The 20,697-nt window shown below is 42.2% G+C and overlaps 1 pseudogene; it reads left to right on the top strand.

Annotated features, from left to right (window-relative positions):
* The first annotated feature begins 10,855 nt into the window (after window positions 1-10,855).
* LOC149024152 (dehydration-responsive element-binding protein 1D pseudogene) lies at window positions 10,856-11,557 on the top strand (annotated as a pseudogene).
* Window positions 11,558-20,697: the final 9,140 nt, after the last annotated feature.

Below are 20,697 nucleotides of genomic sequence, written 5' to 3'. Positions count from 1 at the left end.
AACTTGTGAAGAGAAATTGGCCAAGGCCAATTCTGAAATAGACCAAGTGACTGCAGCTATCGTAGAGCTGCAGAAAAAGCATGAGGAAGAAGTGACCTCCCTCAAGGAAGCCCTTGAAGCTTCAAGAATTCGTGTCTCTGCTGCCGAGCGCGAGGCCAGGAAGCAAAAGGCAGCTGCCACGTTGTTTGGTGACCGCCTTGAAATTAAGAGTAGGGATCTCGAAGAACATCTGAAGTTGGCAATCCCTAGCAAGCCTGAGCATATCAAGCCAAACCTTCGGAAGGAGTGCATCCGGAAATACCTGGACAGCGTACCTTTCTCCGAATTGCTAGGTTTCTACAACATTCAGGCTTATCGCATGGGGCAGAACGACGTTTGGGAGCAGATCCTTGGAACGATCCCTGACTTCGACATTGCTCCTTTTCGTGAGGTATGCCACCCAGAGGTCTTCGGGAAAGTTGGTATGGATCTCCCAGACTGGGCCCAGGGAGTAGATGATCCTTTTCCAGCTGACCCTCAATATGAGGCATATCTAGATGGCGAGCCGGCACTTCCAGAGGAGAAATCACAAGCCGAGTCTCAAGTTGTTGCTGTAGAGGATTCAACGATGACATTCTTGAGGAAGGCTCTTCTCAGGATCCTGAGAAAAGTCATCCCGACCAGGGTCCCTCGGGCAACAATGAAGAAAAGGCTTAGGGTGTTGTTCCTTTGTAAAGATGTACCCTCATTTTAATGAATAGACATTTCTTTACTCATGTTGGTCTCAAAATTTCCCCATCTCTTGCCGAAGTATTGCCTTGAATATCAAAGTATTAATGATAAAACTTATCACTTAACTCTTCATTCCTCGCCGAATAATGATCTTGTAGAAATATTGTGAAGATGCGTTTCGGGAAGATGCGTTAATCTTCCCCACTACTTCATTTATTGCAAAGTCCGCATGTTTCCCTTCTGCGAAGTTCAAACGCTTTCCTGCTTTTATGTACCATTCACTGTTTCCAATGAATCGGAAATACCTCCATTATTTTAATGGCGGTGCGACGATTGGAGGTTTCTCTCGCACCCGGTGCTCGCTTCCACATGTTCCCATGTGGCATCCCTTCGACCGTTGATCTTGCTTTTTACGGATTTCGAAGCGTCGTTTCGATCCGGGTCGTCGGTTGTCCTTAGCCTTCAACCGTCGTCTTATACCCGAGGCTATTTAAAGCCTTCGTGGGTACCCTCCATCTATCCCGACTTCGCAAGATAGATTTGCTAAAGTGCCAAAGCAACCTTTCGTCCTTCGGCCTGCCTCCGTATTCCTCGTACTTCGACGACAGCTCTATCCATTTTTGAACAAGTGAGTTTTAGATTTCTCATCTCCTTCCCCTTTTCTCCCCAATAGTAAACTGCACAGTAGTTATACTTGGGGTTTAGTTTTTTGGTCCGTCGGATGCTTTAGAAAACTAGGGTTTCCCCATTGTTGCTGTCGTTTTATTTCTGTACTGATACGGCTGTTTGTTTTTTGTATAGTGGCTCCCAAGATCAACCCAGACTTTATCAGAGCAAAATCTCGCAAGAATAGTGTTCCGTCGGTGGTGATTGGGGCCAGTGCGGTGGTTTCAGCTAGTGAATCCTCCAAGCGTAAGGCGATCGCTGGCGGTGAATCTTCAAGTCGATTCCCGCAGCTTCGTTGATGCCGTCCCTACGCCTCCTTTGCCCGAAGTGACCGCTCGTCTTTCCCAGGAAGATCTTGATCACTCCGTTGCCGATGGTCCCGGCAGCAATCCTGCTGGTGAGCCTGTTGGTGAGCCTGTCGGTGCACCCCCGAAGGAGACTCTTCGGGCATCTGAGGCAATTATGTTGGCGTTTGATGAGGGTGTAGCCTCAGCAGGTGCTGCTCCTATTTCTAACTCCAGTGCTTGTTTGGCATCCTCCTCCTCTCCTTCTGAGTTGGAGGATTTTGCTACCAGGAAGCGTCGTCGGACAACAAGTGATGAAGCTCATCCTTCTCTTGGTGTAGTTCGTCCTTCTCTTGATGTAGCTCATCCTTCTCATCCTTCGCCTGAATTAGTGTCAAACGAGTTTGACAAAGTGTTGGAATGGTGTACTGCTGCTCGAATGACTTCCCGAGAGCGCAGCTTCTTTCCAAACTTCCGGATGAAGTCTTTACGAAGTCACCGGTGATGTAAGTCTTTCTTCATTTTCCTCGATTTTGAAAAATTACTTTTCGCTCCTCGCTAACTCGAAAGTTGTTTGCAGGAGTCTTACTGGTAACTTCCACAACCAAGTGGAAGCAAGTTACTAGACTCAGTGAGGTTGAGCAATGAAGTTTCTAGGCTTCAGGGAATCTCGAAGCTAAAGATGTTGAGATTGCTCGCCTTCGGAATCTAGCTTGGGAGGTGGCAGGAGAAAAGAATTCGATGATTGGTCGTCTTCGGTCAGATTTGGATGATGCCGGGGAGAAGATCCGGCGACTGGAACGGACAGTTGGAAAGTCGGGAGCTAAAGGATCCGAAACATTACCCGAAAGGCAAGCCGTCGTTCCTTTGCCCGAATCCCTTCCAACCGATGTTCGCAGAGCCTCGTGTCTTCAAGTATTTACACAAGTAAGCCTTTTGTTGATATGTTGAATGCTTACAACTTGCAAGGCGCATCGGGATGGTGAGAACGAAGTATGGGAATCAATACTAAGGAAAGATCCTCATTTTGATACGACTCCCTACGATCGTTGTTTGCCATCCCGAAGTATTTACCAACTTGGGTATTCCTCCTCCCGACTGAACCAAGGATAAGATTTATCCTCCACCTTCCGATCCAGATATTATGCAATATCTGGAAGATTCTCCTGTTTATTCTCCGCTGGAAGAAGTCAATTATGACGAGCTTGTGCCGAATGCGAGTTTGGTCGAGGACCATTCTTCTCCTGGACAAGCTGGGCAAAGAGTATGAAATTGCAGAGGATTTTCTGAATATTGGAATATTTTTGTAATCCTCCTTTCTTCTCTTCTTTTCTTTGACTCCTCTCAATGGTTGACTCATATGTTTGTTCTAGCAAAGTCGCATCGATCTTGTATAACTTGTTAATAGTCACCTGTAATGACCTTCTTCTTTGATCAGAGATTGTATCCAGCTCTTGTAATTGTTTTGATACTGGCCTCTTTGGATCTTTCTCAAGAAATAAGAAATTACTTTATCTTGAACTTTGCTAGCCACTTGAATCGTCGTTGTATTAGGTCTTAGTTGTCTGAAACAATGCCTACACTTAAGGATTTCCGGAGAAATACAATAAGTCTGAGAAGGAACTCACTCGGGTTTTAAACCGATGCCTTATACTTAAGGATTTCCGGAGAAATATAATAAGTCTGAGAAGGAACTCACTCGGGTTTTAAACCAATGCCTTATACTTAAGGATTTCCGGAGAAATACAATAAGTCTGAGAAGGAACTCACTCGGGTTTTAAACCGATGCCTTATACTTAAGGATAATTCAAAAATTCAATAAGTCTCGAAGGAACTTACTCGGGTATTAAACCGACGCCTTGCAAAAGGAACTCACTCGGATTTTCATCCGATGCCCCGACTTAAGAAAGTTCGAAAGATTTTCCATAAGTGTTGAAGTGTTGAAGGACCCACACGAATTTTCATCCGATGCCTTATAGTTGGATCTTGTTCTTGAATGTGGTGTATGATGCCCCCCAATCAAAAGATAGTTTGTTGAAAACCAAAAATTGCATTGATTGAGTTGAAAATGATTACATCGCGAACAAAATTGAAATCATCTTCAAGGATAAAACTTTTTGAGATGCCTAGCATTCCACGAACGATCCAATTCTTTCTGGGAATCAATGTTCTTCAGTTTGTAAGCTCCTGAACCGACCGGTTTCACAACCATATAAGGTCCTTCCCAGGAAGGGTCCAACTTTCTTTGGTGACGCGGGTCGGAAGCTAGGGTGTTTCTCAACACCAAATCTCCGGCTAAGTACCGACGATTCTTCATTCGAGTATTATAATGAGACGCTATCCTTCTTTGATAATGTTGAGTTTGTGCTATTGCCTTTGCCCGAACTTCATCCAACAAATCAAGACTATCAAGCAGTCCTTGTTCATTTGCTTTTTCCTCGAACTCACGATCCCTTAACGTCCCTGCCATTATCTCTACTGGTGCCAATGCTTCGGATCCATATGCCAACCTGAATGGAGTTTCTCCTGTAGGTGTTCGAACCGTAGTTCTATAAGCCCACAGTACATTATATAGTTCTTCGACCCAAGAAGCTTTGTCAGCTTCGAGTCTTCTCTTTATTCCTTCCAGTAGCGTTCGGTTAGTAACCTCTACCTGGCCATTGCTTTGGGGGTATGCCACTGAGGACATACGATGCTCGATCATATATGTTCCACAGAATTGCTCAAATTGTGGACAATCGAACCGAGTACCATGGTCGGTGACAATTATCTTTGGAATCCCAAAGCGATATATGATTGATTCAAGCACAAATTTCTCCACTTTTTTCTCAGTAATTGTCGCCGGTGCATCGGCTTCTACCCATTTTGTGAAGTAATCAATTGCTACTATCAGATATTCTCGTCCGCCCGATGCCTTGGTGAATTTGCCCATGATATCAATTCCCCACATTGCAAAGGGAATGGGATTTAGAATTGAAGTCATAATCTCCGCCGGGCGCTTGATACTGTAGCATGAATTTGACAGTTACTACATCGACGAACGTAGTCCATAGCAGCTTCTTGGATCTTAGGCCAATATAACCCCAATCTTAGAATTTTGTGGGCCAGGGCTCTGCCACCCATGTGAGCGCCACAAATTCCTTCATGAACCTCAGCCAAAGCTGAGTTTGCTCCTTCGGGGCCTATACATCTCATAAGGGGTCCAGCATAAGATCTTTTATATAGTCTCCCATTCTGAATGACAAATCTAGTTGATCTAATCTTGATCAACCTTGCTTCTACTGGATCCTCAGGTAACTTGTCATCCCTTAGATATTCAATTATTGGATCCATCCAGCAACGTTCTGCTTCAATATAAGAAATTTCTTTCTCATGATAACTTGGAAAAGTTACCTCTTCAATATAGACCGAAGGGTCTAGATTCTTTTCCTTGGCATTGGCTAGTCGGGATAGCTCATCTGCCACTGAATTTTCATTCCTCGAAATCTGAGATATCTTCAAATTCCGAAATTGGTTCTGAAATGCTTGCACTATCTCCCGATATTTTTGCAAGCGTGGTTCTTTAATGCCATACTCCCCCTGGACTTGGTTGACTATAAGCTGAGAGTCACTATAAATAGTAACATCTGCAATAGCTAATGCCTTTGACAACCGAAGTCCTGCTATTAGGGCCTCGTACTCCGCTTCGTTATTACTCGCATCAAATGCGAATCTTAAAGCATATCGAATAATGAATCCTGCCGGACTTTTTAATAGAATTCCAGCGCCTGCTCCATCTTTATTACTTGAACCATCGACATATACCTCCCAAGTGGTTGGTATAATGGGATCTGCAATGGTGGGTTCCACTGGTGCAGTAGTTTCTACTACAAAGTCGGCTAATGCTTTAGCCTTGATTGCAGTCCTGGGCTTAAAGCTCACTTGGAACTCACTTAGCTCAACCGACCAGGATACCATCCTTCCGGACAAATCAGGTTTGTTAAGAACTTTACTAAGAGGAAAAGTTGTAAATACCTCAATTGGATGAGCTCTGAAAATATGGCCTTAGCTTCCCGGCGGCCATCATGAGAGCGAGAGCCCGCTTCTCAATCTGCGAATATCTCGTCTCCGCATCCAAAGCAACACGTGGCTTACATAGTAAATCGGCCACTTGTTTCTTATCTTTCTCCGAACAAGTACCGCACCGACCGCGGAAAGGGATGTCGCTAGATATAGCTGTAATATTTCCCCCTTCTCTGGCCTGGACAGGATCGATGGTTGTCCAAGTGCATCTTTTAATTCTTCAAAAGCTTTCTGGCACTCTTCAGTCCACTTTGCTTCCTTACTGCCCTTCAGGTCTTTAAGTGCCTTGAAGAAAGGCAAACATTTTTCTCCAGACTTGGAGATAAATCGATTTAAGGCAAGCAACTCTCCCCTGTCAAACATTGTACATCCCGAACGGTTTTGGGAGCCTCCATATCAATCGAGCTTGTATTTTGGCAGGATTTGCCTCAATTCCCCTCTGTGATACCATGAAACCCAAGAATTTGCCCGAGGAGACTCCAAAGGCACATTTTTCGGGGTTCAACTTCATTTGATGTTTCCTTAGTACTGAGAAAACCTCAGTCAAATCTGCAATGTGATTTGCTTTTGTAAAGCTTTTTACTAGCATGTCGTCAACATATGCTTCAACGTTCTTTCCTATCAGCTCTTTGAAAATCTTGTTGACGGCCCTCTGATATGTTGCTCTTGCATTTTTCAGGCCAAAAGGCATGACCTTGTAATAATAGCTTTCACGATCAATCATAAAAGCCGTATATTTCTCGTCTTCCTTATTCATAGGGATCTGATTATACCCCGAGTAGGCATCCATGAAACTTAGAGTTTCATACCCTGCAGTAGCATCTATCAAGAGGTCAATCCGAGGCAATGGGTAACAATCTTTTGGACAAGCTTTGTTTAGATCCGTGTAGTCTGTACACATCCTCCACTTCCCATTCGCCTTTTTCACCATCACCACGTTGGCCAACCAAGTTGGGCACTCGATTGGTTCTATGAAACCATAATTCTTAAGTTTTTCAACTTCATTCCGAACGGCTTCATACTTTTCAATAGAGAAATTTCTTCTTTTCTGTATCACTGGTTTCGCCTTAGGGTCTATCCAGAGTTTGTGCTCTGCAATGGCCCGATCGATCCCAAGCATGTCCTCAGCAGACCACGCGAATACATCTTTATTCTGTTGAAGAAATAACTTCAATTCATCTTTAAACTCTTCCAGCTGTTCAGACCCGACATAAGTAATCTTTTTCGCATCCTCGGTACACAGCTAGATTTGCTCTAGTTTCTCCACTGGTTCGGGCCTTTGCATCTCTGTCTCTTCCCGATCATCTTGAACTTCTATGGGGAGGGCAGTAACCTTCTTCGGACCCTCCTTGTCTTTTAAATAGGCAACATAACACTGCCGAGAGATCTTCCCGGTCGGAGGAGACTTGACCGATTCCCATATCAGTCGGGAATTTTATCTTCAGGTGCTTTGTCGAAACAATAGCACCTATCTTGGATAAAGATGGTCGCCCAAGAATCATATTATAAGCTGGTAGTTCTCGAACCACCAGAAAGTTGATTCGGACAGTTGTTTCTTTGGGAAACTTCCAATGGAAAGATCCAACTGAACCGATCCTTCCGCCACTGCAGATGACCCTGCAAAGCCATATAGGTGTGTTGATGAAGGTTTCATCAAATCTTGATCCACCTTCAATTTTTGATATACTTCGTAAGAAATTAGGTCAGCTGCAGACCCTGTATCAATCAATACTCTATGCACTTCCCGCCGTGCAATCTCTACCTTGATGACTATAGCATCATCGTGAGGTAAACAAACATCTCTCTCGTCTTCTTCGCTAAAGGTGATAGAATCTTCACCATTCAGCTTCTTCCGCTTCTGCGCCTCTCCGACTCCAACAAATTTGGATTTGGTTTTTAAACTCCGGAATGATTCGGGCTCTGGACCTCCGAAGATGGTAAGGATCGGTGACCGAGTAGCAGCTTCAATCACCTCCTTGCCTTTTTTGGACTTCGGGGCCTCCCTTGATCGTTCTGAACTGACCGAACGATTCCTTTTAGGGGCAGCCGCACGTGGCTCGCGTGGCTCCTCCCTTCTTCTGCTAACAAAACTGGACAGATGTCCCTGAGATATCAATCTCTCAATATCTGCCTTCAGATGACGACAGTCATTAGTGTAATGATCATAGTCCTTGTGGAATCGGCAATACTTTTCCCGATCTTGCTGCTCTCCGGGTTTCAAAAGAATTTTAGGCGGCCACTTCAAAATATTTTTTCTTTTGAGGATATTCAGAATATCGGCCCGAGGAGCATTCAATGGAGTGTACTCACTTCTGCCGGGGGATCTTTGGCGCCAAGGTTGGAATCTTCCAACCCGATCACGAACATTCTTCTTTGGCTTCTGCCTCTGCTCAGAGCCTTTTGTTCCTTATTGGAGACTTTATTATCTCCTTGGCGCGCATCTAGAATCTCCATGACTTCAGCCTCGCTTCTGGCACTCTCCGTACCAACTCAGCATAAGTCGTGGGTATATCATGTAGTAATAACTCTAGGAGTTTCCGATTAGTGAGTCCCTGTGAATAGAGCGGTTACGGCTACCTGTTCATCCAAGTTTTCTATCTCCATCGTCACTTTGTTGAATCTTTTCGAAACTCTCTCGATCGATTCGTTCTTTCCTGTCCGACGATAAACAAGGTTTCTTCCGTTTTCTTGACTGTATCCCACTCGGAATCGCCCTATGAATTGGCGTGCCAATTCGTCAAAGTTTACGATCCTTCCAGAGGGAGGTTAGAAAACCACTTTTGTGCCGCTCAGTTAGAGATGATCCGAAAACCCCGCATAAAATTTCATCGAATTACCTGAAACTGCCATGGTCTGTTGGTAATAGCCAATGTGAGCTATTGGATCTCCGGAGCCATCGAATGTTGAGAAGGTAGGCAAACTGAAGTTATGGGGAAACCGATATCCTGCGATTGGCTCAGCAAAAGGAGTCTTCCGAATGACTGAGTATATATCCTCAGTTATTCTTCCCTTAGCCAATTGCCCTAACTTCTCATTGATGTTGGCCAATTCTTGACCAATCTGGGTCGGGTGATCTTCAGCAATACAATCACGACCTCGATTAACACGATCATCACGTGCTACTCGATCATCACGAACAGCCCGTCCTTCACGAACGTTTCTATCGTCACGAACTGCTCGATCATCACGAACGGTTCTTCTGACAGTGGGTGAGTGAGTTCTTACCCCAGAATCCAACCTTGTATTTGAATCGGTTGTACTCTCTTGTGGTCTATCGAACCAATCGCCTCGCCTTAGTTGATCATCAATCCTCCGAAGTCCTCGATCTCCTTCACGAAAATTCTGATCAACATTCCGGTCTTCAGCCATTCTTTGGTCACGTGGCAATGCACGTCTCCCGAATCGTGTTGATCAGGTTCTTGTGGCAAAACCACTCGTCTGGTGAGCAAGCGGAGTGCTTGGCTTACCTCCAAGAGTTGAATCTTTATCTGATCCAATTGATCTTGGATTGTATCAGGAGGATTACGTCCTCCCTGGCCCTTATCCACTTCGATAGGATTTTGGCTTTCCTGGGGAATATCTGGATTATTCACCCCGGGTATCCTGAACACCGGAATTGCGTTGTGCGGCGGTTGCTGCGGCTGCTGATCTAGTCACCATGGCTTTTTCAAGTCTTTCCCACAGACGGCGCCAAATGATGCGTCCAAAATCTGCTCAGCCCTTGGATCTCCACGTAATGTCCTGCAAAACAAAAGCGTCGGATGTGGCCCGACCGGCCGGGGGTCGGGAGTCCACCTCCGAAGGCTAAGTCGGTTGATGAACTTAATCACAAACGGCTCTGCTAGAAGCACAGAGCTAATGAATGAAGAAACGGGAAAGGTGATCTAGATAGCGGGGACGCCGATAGTTGAGGTCTATCAGTATGTATCTGAACCTGAGTCTCAGATAATATTCTCCTTGATCAATTGATCCGTCCCTCACCTTGTATAGTAGTGAGGTTTATATAGAGTGTACCTTCGAATCTCCTTCGTTGGATGCACTCGAGCCTTCTTCGGGTAGTCGTTGGATCTTATCAATAAGACCCGTTGAGCGATAGACTTCTACTAGTTTGGGCTAGTAGAGGACTCCTGAGATGACCGTTAGGTTATGCGAGAGTTATCCCTTTGAAGATGATTATCTGCAGCCGTCAGTTTGAGTCTGCTGTCCTCAGGGTGATTACCCTAATCCATAAGTAAGATTAGGGCACGCTTGCAGCAGAATAATCTTTCTTCTTCAGCAAGCCATCTTCTGGATCCGGTTCGCTCGGGAGCGATTCGGTTTTCTCCGTCTCGACCGGGGTCGAGGGTCGGACCAAGTGTGAACCCGGTCTGATCATAAACTCTCCATATCAATATCTAATAAAAATTTAATTTTGAGGTCTCAGTGTTTTTTAAACATAAAGTGGGGTATCAGTGCTTTAAGGCCTCCATTTTGAAATGCCACTGATTTTTTTCATAAAATAATAATAAAATAAATAAATAAATAAATAAACATCACAAAACTCCATTTTATGAGTGCATGGATTCTCTCCATTCAAATGCCCATCCTCCCTTCTCCTGTCCTTTCCTGTGCTTTTTTTTATATCGTGGGTTTTATTTTTTATTTTGTATGCGTATTTCTTTTACGAGAGGGGGTTGGGGTTTTAGAATTGTTGCTCATGAGGTCCTCGTGCTTTTTGTCTTTTAGATTGGATGTCGGGAGTTTTTGCGGCCATGACGGTTAAAGACAGTAACGATACAAAAAGAAATAAAGTTGATGAAGGAAAGTTGCAAAAATGATTTTCAGGAGATGTTGACTTCCTCTTATAGACCCAGTCAGCATTAGTTTCGTGGTCAGTAATACAATTAAAAACTGCGTTACACTTACACCGACCCGCTTGGCTACTTCTTGCGCACGTGGGTTTTGCAAACGCGATAAAAGCACGTGTTTATTTATATAGACTCTTGTGTCAGTTTGGTGTAACATATGTTTCTGTCGCTTTTTTGCGTTCATATTGTAGAAGTTATGGGTTACACGATCTCTTTTATAAATCAGCTGCCACCTCAAACGATGTCAAATCAAACTCACATTCTTTATTCGAATTGTTCCGTGGAATGTCTGAAGAAGAATCATCGGCGTCTTCGTCCAGTGAAACCCAGAATTCTCAGGTTAGGTGCACAGGGCTGTCGGAGCACCAGCAGGTACGAACTGAGGCGGCAGCAGCGGCGGCGACGGCGAGCACCAGTCTGGTAACAACCCAGAAGAGAAAGGCTGGGAGAAAGAAGTTTAAGGAGACGAGGCACCCAATCTTCAGAGGAGTGAGAGAGAGAAATAGAGGGAAATGGGTCTGCGAGGTTAGAGAACCTAATAAGAAATCTCGCATATGGCTGGGAACTTTCCCATCTCCGGACATGGCTGCAAGGGCATACGACGTCGCTGCTCTTGCACTCAGGGGAAAATCAGCTCTTCTCAACTTCCCTGATTCAGCGTCGAATCTACCGAAAGCCAAGTCATCATCGCCAAGAGATATACAGGTGGCAGCTTTAAAGGCTGCCGAGCTGCTTCCACATCAGCCGCAAGCTGTAGCCACTTCTTCCACATCAGCTGCTGAGTTGGTAAATGTTCAAGAAGGAAGGCAAGGTGAAAGCACAGAAGAATCGGTGACGTTCGTGGATGAGGAGGAGATGCTTAATATGCCAGCACTACTTGACAGCATGGCAGAAGGGATGTTGGTAACACCACCATCTATGAAGCAGAGATTCAGCTGGGATGATGTGGATTGCCAAGTAGACATGTCCTTGTGGTCGGACGAATGACTAGTAATTTAGGCCGTGGACCACTGATTATGCCACATAAGCAACAAAATAGATCCAACGGATTATGTTTTTTAGCCATCAGACTTCATGGTTTGACCATTGGAGATATTTTGCAGCGTATGTGGTACAATCTACCGTTTGGCAACAATGACAACCTGGCACTTTTTTTTCTCTTTCATTTTTTAATTTTTTAATTATTTTTTTAGGACAGCAATGCATTCAGACAGCATTTTTTTGTTTGTTTTTTCTGCATAAAAGACTAAAAAATTTACCAATAAAAAATAAATTTTAGAGAAATTTAGGCTTTTTTTTTTTTTTATATCTATTATCATTCTCAATTAGAAATTTTCATTATTTTAAAGTGTATGGCATCTATTATCAGTTTTATTTTTATTTAAAATAATAGAAAAACTTTTGAATTCAAAATAGATTTTTTTTTTCTTCTATCTATTATGGATATGGGTGAGAAACTCATTTTGTTCATTTATGCGAAAATTCACTTAACCTTTCAAGTTGAAGTGAGGTCAAAATGATCAATGCACATTTTTTTCCCTACAATCCTAATATTTCTCCCTTTTTTTCAATCTCAAACCCATCTCCTTTTCTGAAGCTGCTTCTGCACAAATTCATCAACAAAGATACTAGAGGCAAGTCATTTCTGTGTACCTAAAACTTCAGCTGCCTTTGATGAGTTTCACAATGAACTCAAAGCATGAACCCACCACAAACACAAACAAAAAATAGAGAAAATATCAACGGAACACTATGAGGCATCTGAGACTCTAATCCATAGAGGTGACAAGAAAATGTTTGTAGCTTCTTTTTCAATTCCCTACTTTAGAATCTCAAGTTCTCCCTCAGCCAGGGCAACCTGCTCTTCCTCTTCTTCCTTCAAATTCTTCTACCAGTCTTACATTATCATAAGGAATTCAAATCTTGAAAGCCCAATTCAAAGACCAGTTAGCACTTCTCCCGTTGCACCGGTTAAAATCCGTTCCACCATCTCCTTCTCCACCTTCAGCTCCTTCGAAACCAGTCTCGGTGACTATGGTTTTGCAAGTCTCAGATTCTAATTTAATATCTATGGAGTTTCGGAGAAAGATGACTAAAGAGCTACAAGTGTACTTTCGCCAGAAGAAACTTGAAAAAGCGGATCAAAGACCCTTCCATGGATTCATTGGGAAGAAAAATATTGCTTAGGGTAGGTAGCAGTATTTTGCCTCCCCACTTGGCTCCTCTGATAGTGTTTGATGATTCACGTTTAATACCTGAAAGTGAAAAGAAAACAATATTTGATCTTCACTTAATTGAATTAACAAAAAAACCAGTTGTAAGTGAAACTAAGGAAATGTAATTCCCATCTTCTATATATTGATTTCTCCACTAATTAGGAGTCTCCAAATTTTGTTTGTCTGGTTATGGATCTTTGCAAGGTAAAGAAAGATGGAGAGACCAAAGACACCACATGGCATGCACTTGTAAAGAGGGATGTTTAAGGTTAACAACAATAGGAATTGCAAGGTTGCAGAATAAATCAACCACAAGGGCTGCAATGGAGGAAGATTTGGAGATGGTGTGAAGGTTATGGAGGAGGTTCGGGTTGTTGTGACGAGTGGCTTGAAAGATGGTGGTGGAGATAGAATATTCAAGTTGGGAAAGAACAAGGAAGCAGCGGAAGATGGTTGAAGGCTATGTTCAAGGAACTTGGTAGGACCGATTGATATGAAAGCAAAAGAGTTTCTGCAAAGAGCTCTTGCATAATTTTTTCTTCTTTATATACTAAAGTTATTTTTCATTTGAAAATCTTTTCTTAAAAAAAGTCACCAAATCATTTTTCATTTTTAACCAAAAATGAATTATTATATTCATTTCATTTAAATGGAAATAATAGAGAATAAGAATTGATGCAAAAAACGAGCCCTAGTTTCTTATTGGTTTCTAATTTTTTTTTCATAAGCTCGATTTTTAACAATGTGTCTATTAATGACCGGAACAACCATGATGATTAAGCTCAACCAAGAAAACCTATCCGACCTAGCTAACCGAACTAACCATGACGCCGGTTCGGCCAATCGGATCAAAGGTTCAAGCTAATAGTCGTCTATGACACTTCAAATACTAGGATGATGGGGACAGACTTTATGGTAGGGTACACTACTCTATCTTAAGCAGATTCCTCATTTCGTCCGTAGTTTGATTCCCGATCAAACTCTATCAACTCAACTATATAAACTCCATGAGCGAGTAGAGGAAGGTAAGCTTAGTCTATTACTTTAAATTTTCGGAGGTAGTTGAGTTTTACATCTTCTTGGCAACTAACTTGCTCGTCGGAGGCGTACCTCGACTGTGAAACCTAGCCCTAACCTTGACCAGGAAACCCTGTTGTTTGTAGGTCTGATGTCAACTGTGGGCCATCTCAGTGGTAGATATGAAGTTTGACCCTGAACCCATGGATGTTGATGTTGGTGTTCCAATTATGGAAACTTGCTCTGAACTAGAAAGGAAATTGCACCTGACTGAAGATGAGATTAGTTGAAAGACTTGGAGTATTATCTGACTTGGTTCGAAGGCATTTCTACACCCTAGGTATGTCACTTGATGTGTGTGTAAAAGCTCTTTAGGTTTGGTGTTCATTTGATCCTCCAATTCCCTATTTGGGCCTTGCTGACCTGATTGGTCGATTGATTGGTCGACCGGGCCAGTCGACCAACAGTGTGTTAAATCCAAGAAAATCCAATTTTAGGGTTTTTCACTCTCTATTTAAGCACACTCCGTGTTTATTAGTATCCTCTGCCTCCAAGACACTCAGAGAATGTGGGAAGACTCGTTTAAAACTCTCTTCAGTGATTTCGAAGAATTCTCCACAAGATCTGAAGTCTCTCATCTCCGATCTGCCAATTCAAGGTTAGTAATCTCTTCGGTGTCATGATTTATCTTTCGATCTTGTTCTTGGTCGAGATTGAGAAGAAGATGTTGCATCCTTGCAACCATCTCTTCCATGATCTTATTCTTTTCTTAAGGGTTTATGATCAGCATAGGGATCCAACCCTAATCCTTGTAAGACCCTTTTGAATCCCTAATTTTTCTTATGGATCTAATTTCTTAGCCGACTGAATCTAATTTTCATGACATACTTATGTTTGATTTTGATTACCTTTTTCTTGGATGAGATCTAAATCATCCCTAGTCTTTTCCGTGATTTCATAGTATATTTTTCATCGAATTCTAGGGTTTTTATCCAATTGGGGAAACTATTATTTCAAATTGGAAGGTAGTGTTTTTAATCATTATTAGTGCCCAATCTTTGCTCCTTTAGTGTTAGAACACTATTCTAAAGTTTTCCTCTAAGTTTCGTGAAGTTCCGAACCCTGTAGATTGAGTTTCGGATCAAATTTCCCGTATTTGCTTCGTATTGACCCTGTTGGTCGACTGGGTCAATAGACCAACCAATCGACCAATGAAGTTAGAAGCTCTGTTTTTCGCTTAGTTTGATTCGTATGCTCTCCAATCTTTTAGGCTTCTTTCCTAATGTTGTATCTATGATTGTTAGGGGTTTAATTGCTAAGTTTGGAACCTCTCTCTTTGATCTTTGGATTATCTTCGATGATAATTAAGGTAAGGACAATTATCTTCATAATGATATAGATTGCCTTTATGTTAGTTTCCGATTTTGGAAACTCTTAGATTCGTTACTGATGTTATACTTTCTACTATGATACACTATTGTAAGCACAGTAGTACCTTACTTGTGTTTTCATTTTGTTATTCAAGTATATATGCATGCCTACTCATGTATGTTGATTAATGAATTGATCATGTTTTTACATATTCTCTTATATGATGAGATGTCGGTTATTTGTGATGTGAATGATTTGAGAATGTGATTGATTAGGTATGATTTGGGATTGGGAGGTGTCCTTTGGCCACTTTTGTCCTTGGACATCGGAGGGAATAGTATGGGATGTTCTCCGAAGATGCCCATCGACGCTTTCCCGAATTATTGGATGTCATACCTAGGGCTGTCTAGCAGTGTTTGGCTAGGATGTCCCCGTTATATCAGACCCTAGTCGGAAGGGTATTGAGACCGAACGACCTGTGGTAGCAATGGGGATTCTTGGGCGCTCAAGACTGCTAACCAACCCGTGAGAGGACAGGAATCACATTGTGGGGGCCATTTATTGGGAGGGTTGCATATGGATAGACTTGGGCTCGTGGGCACTCAAGACCGGTAACCAATCGGTGAGGGGACATGAGAGCTTCCCGTTTACCATATGTGGATAACCAATAGGGTTGATGAATCCGTAGTCCGGGACTATGAGGACTCTAGCGTGAAGGATACTGGAAATGATCCCGAAAGGGGAGGAATGGACGTATCTGGAATTGAGTTGATATGACTGAGTAGATGACTTGCATTGGGCTAGGCTTAACCCTGACATGCGCCAATACTTAGACCAATGGTGATGTGAGAGAGCGGTGACCTATACCCTCATCCATGGATTGTCCGAGAGGGATGGAGGACCCATTACCAACCGGAGCCGAGTGACTGAGACTTACCCAGAGAAGTATGGTGCTATGACTTAAAGCATATTTGCCTATAGAGACCAGCATACATAGAGTTTAGATGCATATATACAGTATCTGTTTCATATTGCATTGCATCTTGTTATGTTCTGTAGCATGTTATTTATGTTGTTATGAGTTAACTTGCCTTGCTGAGTTCATTCGACCTCACTCCTTTTTGTGCAATCTTTTTGTTAGATTATTCTACAGGTACTGACTACTATGAAGGACAATACGATGAAGCGCAAGCCGATGAAGCGTACTACACGCAAGGTGCTGGTAACAATGAAGATCACACTGATGATCCCACGAGCGATCACGTTGCGTACTACGATTGGACATAACGTAGAATGGGAACATTTGTGTTGGATTGATGAAGTCCACTATTTTGAAGACATTATCTATAGAATAGAAAACTCGTAGTTCAGTTTGACTTTCTTTCCTTACTTTCCTTTAAAAATAGTTGTAATTCTTTTTAGACTTATGTGCTATATTCCACTGTGACTGTGGAGTGAGATTCCACCTCACTCTACTTCTTTTTGATGTGCTTACATCTGGTATCATTTTCCGCACTCTGATTATACTGATATTCATTTCCTGATTTAGATCTTTTGTTTATAATATTAAAACGTTGATTATTTTCTGTTCATGATTATGTTATTGCATATGTGGGAGGATGATTTCCTCGATACTTGATCTTCGGGGCTGTGGATCACACACCCGGGTATGCCAGTTAGGGTACCGGCTGGGGGGATGTGACATCGACCAACCAAGTCGAGCACGTTCTTGCAGGAACCGAGCTAAGAAGGCCGAGTAGAATTTCGTATCATCAATTGGTGCCGCCTTTGGGAACCTGATAAAAAAGCCACCATGCAAACCAAATCAAGGAAACAATTCAAGTGAAGGTGAATAAGAAATCAACAAGGGAGATCCTCCTTTGGGAATTAAAAAAAGTTCCTCATCAAGATGTCCCAACAAACATCAATGATCAGTTCGTAACAGTTGGTTAGTTTAATGAGTTACAAAAGCAAATTCTAGATCTAAACGAGCTGATCAAAGCAAGTATCCGTCAACAAGTAGCAATACCAAGGACAAACCAGCAAGCTAGATCACTTAATCCTGACGGCATTTTGGATGGTCGACCATCAAGGAAAAAGAAGGGTCGAGCACAGCTACCCGATCACTCATCCTGACCATCTCAAAGAAATCGGGAGAAGGGTAAGGAGAAAATAGGAGAAAAGGCTAGAGCCTCAAGGGAGGCAACTCCTAAAGATATTCATCACGGTGATAACGATGAAGATCAGGGAAGCAGCTCTCATCTGGCCATCTATCCACAGGACAAAAACAATAATGGTGGTCCAAACAAGCATGACAATTACTTGAACAAACGTTTTGATGAACTTGATGAGAAGATGGAGAAGTTAAAAGATTCAGGTAAGGATGCATTAAATTTTGTTTTAAAAGAAGATCCTTTTATTCAGGTTATCTCAGAGGCAAAGATGCCTAAGAATTCCAAGTGCCCTACCTTTACCATGTTTGATGGGACAAGATGCCCGAGATACCATATCATGCATTATAAATCTGTCATGTCTTCATATAGACATAGTGAAACGGCTATGGTGTAGAATTTTCCCTACCTCTTTGATCGGGGCTGCCTCCGAATGGTTCTTAGGTGTGAAATCCAGCAAAAATCCCAATCCGAAAATCCGTAGTGCAGATCCGAAGACCTGAAGTGAAGGTAGAAGATAGTTGAGGACATCCAAATTTGAACCCATTAGGTCTAACCTAGAACTAATGGAGGTTGTTAATGAAGATCCTAGTGTGGGAACCCCATATGGTTTGGAAGAATGGGTGACTTGAATGAAGTTGGGCTTGGAAAGTGGACTTTGAGTACAATGTTGACACCTTTGGAAGGTCCTATGAAGTCAGGTAAGACCCTTCCTTAAGTTGGTTGAGGACCCAAGTGGTGATTTTGGCTTTTGGAGACAAAAGATCAGAAATTTGCAAGGGGGGGGGGAACTCTTTGGTCGATCCCTTTGGTTGATGCCATCGACCAAAGCAACCTCAGGGCAAAGTTGTGTTTTTGGAAGTTTTAGGTTTTGGAGCCCTATATATATGTAACTTCAAGCTAAACCTAAACACTTTGCCTCTTAACTTTTGGAGAACGTGAGAAGAACCCTAGAGCCTCCTCTTAAAGCCCAAGGAAGATCCCCAAGCATCCAAGCAAGTTCCTCCATTGATTTTTCTTCTACAAAGTTAGTATTTGCTTCTATACTCTTTAGGTCTATTCTCTCTACTGTATTTACTATTTGTTTTGATTGTGAAGAAGGCCTTACACTATTGTAATGACCTAGTCTTTGATCCTGATAGTCTTAGAGTGAATTCCCGTTCACTCTACTCTTTCCTTAGATCATATGGTATGTTTTTTATGATTTGATCTAGCATGAGACTATGCTTTACTCTTACTGTAGTTATTTGATTCTAATCTATGTTAGAACTACTTTTAGGTTGTTTTCTATGCATGATTTACTATTTCCTTATCCTTAGAATGAATCCCCATTCATTCTAGCCTTTTCGTGAGAATCCACGGATTAAGCCTATTAGGTGAATTATTAGGATTCTATTCCAATGACCTTGTTTGATGTTTAGATCTTCATAGATAGTCTTAGTATGTTGTTTTAGAATTTTCCTATGAATTTTGGAGTGTTTCGATGTGATTCGAGGAGTTTTCGACCAATTATGGAGTTTTCTGTCTGTACAACATACCCTTGGTTGATCCTCTTGGTCGATGCTATAGACCAAGAGCATCAACCAAAGGAGTGACTGACATCAACTTTTCTCCGTTTTGCTTCCGTTTCGTTTCCGATCGTTAGGGTTTGTTCCTTATGTTCTATACATGTTTGTTTAGGGTTATTTTGGTATAGATAGTCTTAGTATGTTGTTTTAGAATTTTCCTATGAATTTTGGAGTGTTCCGATGTGATTCGAGGAGTTTTCGACCAATTATGGAGTTTTCTGTCTGTACAACATACCCTTGGTTGATCCTCTTGGTCGATGCTATAGACCAAGAGCATCAACCAAAGGAGTGACTGACATCAACTTTTCTCCGTTTTGCTTCCGTTTCGTTTCCGATCGTTAGGGTTTGTTCCTTATGTTCTATACATGTTTGTTTAGGGTTATTTTGGTGATTTTGGACTTGTCCTTTGATCTCTTTCTAGAGGATTACAAATTCAGATTCAAGGTGAGTACGTTCACTCATAATTGACATTATTGCATTCTATATGTTGTTAGAACTTGTATGCATATGTTAGTTACTGTTTTAGGACTTTTTTTTATATTTTTTTACTTCTGTAATTACAATAAGCTATTCATGATGTGATTTACATACTTGAATTGATTATGAATGATGGAATTTTGAATTGGACTATATTGTGATATGTATGGAATCATGATGTGATGTGATTGCCTAGGTTGTGGTCGTGGAATGGGGAATGCCCTTTTGGCGTTTATGTCATTGGACACCAGTGGAGGTGGTATGGGATGCATTCCTATGGTGCCCCTTGGCGCTTTCCGTAACTACTTGTTGACATACCTAGGTTTGATTTAGAAGTGTTTGGCTAGGGAAACCCTATCATATCTGACCCTATCGGAAGGAAAATTGAGACCGAGTGACCTGTGGCAGTAATGGTGATTCCTCAATAGACATGCATCAGAGTTGTGAGAGGACACAAATCACATTGTGGGGGCTATTTATTGGTAAGGTTGCACATAATAAACATGGGCTCATGGGCGCTCAAGACCGGTAACCAACCCATAAGAGGACATGAGAGCTTCCTGTTTATTATATGTGGTTTATGTCAACACTATCGCTCACCACCATTGGTCTAAGCATTGGCGCATGTCAAGTTTAATACCTAGCCCAATGCAAGTCATCTATTGAGTCACATCTACTTAGGGTTGGATACGTCCATTCCTCGCCTCTCGTGATCCTTTCCGGTATCCTTCCCTCTAGAGTCATTGTCTCCCTCTCAGCTACGTAGACTCTTAACCCTATTGGTAATCCACCCAATTACCACGGAGAACCCAAAAGACGTGCATCAGAGCCGTGAGGGAGAGTGATTTGAGACTTACCCAGAGGAGTATGGTGTTGTATCTTAATGCGTGTCTACCAATAGAGACTAGCATATATATAGTTAGAAGCATGCTTGCATTCATTGTTTCATATCATTGCATCATGCTTGTTTTGCTTTTTTATCTTGTTCTTGTTATTGAGATTGTGAATGTTTATAATTGTTAATTGTGTTTGAACTGTTTCTTTGGGTTCTTTTGAGCTCACCCTTTGGGGGATATGTTTTTAGATTTTGTTGCAGGTACTAATGACCATGAGATCCCGAACTATGAGGCCACGGCCTATGACTCATTTGGTTTCCAAGATTTTGGCTACTACGAGAAATATAGTGAAGCATACCCATGTGATGATGGTGCGTACTAAGATTAGTCGTACCTTGGAGCTTGAGTGTCCCATACTGGAGTTGAAGACATCTAAGTCTAGACTTGTTCGATGGACATAGATACTCATTA

The sequence above is a fragment of the Hakea prostrata genome, chromosome 2 (genome assembly GCF_041222555.1).
Source record: "Hakea prostrata isolate BN-2017 chromosome 2, UWA_Hpros_2, whole genome shotgun sequence".
NCBI classification, from domain to species: domain Eukaryota; kingdom Viridiplantae; phylum Streptophyta; class Magnoliopsida; order Proteales; family Proteaceae; genus Hakea; species Hakea prostrata.
This window is presented reverse-complemented; position numbering and strand designations above follow the sequence as displayed.